Source organism: Otolemur garnettii, unplaced genomic scaffold, assembly GCF_000181295.1.
Source record: "Otolemur garnettii isolate 467f Iridium unplaced genomic scaffold, OtoGar3 scaffold00001, whole genome shotgun sequence".
Taxonomy (NCBI): Eukaryota; Metazoa; Chordata; class Mammalia; order Primates; family Galagidae; genus Otolemur; species Otolemur garnettii.
This window is the reverse complement of record NW_003852396.1, coordinates 1,054,555-1,056,556: the sequence shown is the minus strand read 5'-3', so window position 1 is coordinate 1,056,556 and position 2,002 is coordinate 1,054,555. Positions and strand designations below refer to the sequence as shown.

At 41.1% G+C, this 2,002-nt stretch overlaps 1 non-coding gene across 1 annotated transcript; it reads left to right on the top strand.

The window, feature by feature from the left end:
• Nucleotides 1-350: 350 nt before the first annotated feature.
• On the top strand, nt 351-457 carry LOC111724419. Its single transcript, XR_002772722.1, has one exon. It is a non-coding gene; the product is annotated as a U6 spliceosomal RNA (small nuclear RNA).
• Nucleotides 458-2,002: the final 1,545 nt, after the last annotated feature.

Sequence of the window (2,002 nt, the reverse complement as noted above, 5' to 3'; positions counted from 1 at the left end):
TTTTTTTCTTTCCCTATGAAGTTGAAAACTTTTGCCTTTTCATTTAAAGAAAGCACTTTATGGCTTTTCTTTGGCGTATTCAGATTGCCAACACCTCTGCTGTTGTGCTGTGGGGCCACAGTTAAGTAAAACAGAGCTTATTGAACAGATGCACTATGATACCATGACAGTCCATCTGATAACTAAGATGGCCGCTATGTGGCTAATGGGCCGGTAGTGTTAGTAGCTAGCTAGACACTAGAAGGGCCAATGACAAATATGGTTAGGCTGTTTTGGACCAGTCTGGAGCAGGCTGACTTGGGAATGAGGCTGATAAGACCCTGCAGGTAGGTTGTTATTAAGACCTGGCTGTGCTCGCTTCGGCAGCACATATACTAAAATTGGAACGATACAGAGAAGATTAGCATGGCCCCTGCGCAAGGATGACACGCAAATTCGTGAAGCGTTCCATATTTAAAAAAAAAAAAAAAAAGACCTGGCTGCTGGGATGTTTTTAAGACCTTGCAGGTGGCTGTTTTGTAAACAGAGATATTTAAGACCCCAGGAGACTTCCAAGAAGCAGATGATGCTCCTCAAAGTTGTGTATAAAACCCTGAAACTGCACTTTCCTTGGTGCCTATGGTCTCTAGGATGGGGCCTGTCTTGCTGTGCAGGTGGTCATTAATAATACTTTCTTTTACTAAAACCTTACTTGTTCTCTTCGATTATTTCAACAACTACCTTTAGTCACCCCACTGTTCTAACAGTAGCAGAGACAACATGAATATGTTGGATAAAAGGAAGGTGCCATTACTCAGACCAGTGCACAATTTAAATCTTACGTGTTATTTCTGGAATTTTTTATTTACTAATTTTGGATCACAGTTGACTAGGGGTAACTGAAACTGGAAGGCAATACTGTGGATAAAGGGGGACTTGTACATAAATATCCACAATTCTTAATCATTCTCTTCTTTCTATTTTATTTTCTATATCTCATTTTCTCATTTAGTTTTGTTTTTCTTAGTCTTTTATAGTTTTCCTTCATATTGTTTAAGCAATGTTTAAAAAAGTTATTCTGGCTTGCATCATCTTTTTATTGATGAATGTATCATATTTAGTTCTTATTTCTTTCGGCTCTAGAAACTTATTAAAAGCCAACCAACTAATAACAAGAGAAGAATGTCACATCCCACTCCTGCCACTGCTTGTCAGGGCCCGGGACTGGCCAGGTCTCTGGCCCCGCTTAACTAGGTTCCGGACACAGACCACTAAGCTACCTTGCTCAGGAACAGTTTCTCTTAGGTGCCTACGGGCTATCTACTTCAGCAGGAGAGAGAGAGAGTCTTAGAGAGAATAAAGCAGTCTTCTTAGAAAGATCTTAGTCTTTAGCAGAGCTTGGTAATCTTCAGCAGAGAGACGCCATACTGGCGTTCTGCAGGCAGGAGAGGAGACAAGTGAGAGTAAGTGTGTCTGTGATAGAATGCACATGTTTTGACTGCCTTCTCCTCCAGCCTAACATAAGGCTGATCTTGTGCCTCTCAACACCACAGGTGTAGAGACTGCCAATTCACCACTGCTCTCATCTCGTGAGCTCTCGTGCTTGTTAGGAGAGCTAAATCCCTCTCCATGCCCTTTCACCAAGATGTTCCATTATTGAGCTATACAGATATTTCTTATAACTCTCACTCCTTCCAGCCATAGGCTATATGGGCTGCTACAGAAGAAGCTGTGAGGATGGTCCCCACTCATCCTCAGTAATGAAAACTGTGTGAATTTAGTCTCTAATTGGTTCTTTATAATCTTTTCATCTTCTCCTACAAGACTCCAACCTCCATCCTATTCTCTTTAGTATTGAATTCCTTGAATCTATAAATTGGATAATAATATTTACCTGTAGAAAATTAGTTTCAGCTCCTGGTGATGTGGCTCAAGGAGTAAGGCTCTGGCCCCATATACCAGAGGTGGCAGGTTCAAACCTAGCCAGGGCTAAAAACTGCAAAAAAAAAAAAAAAAACTTGGG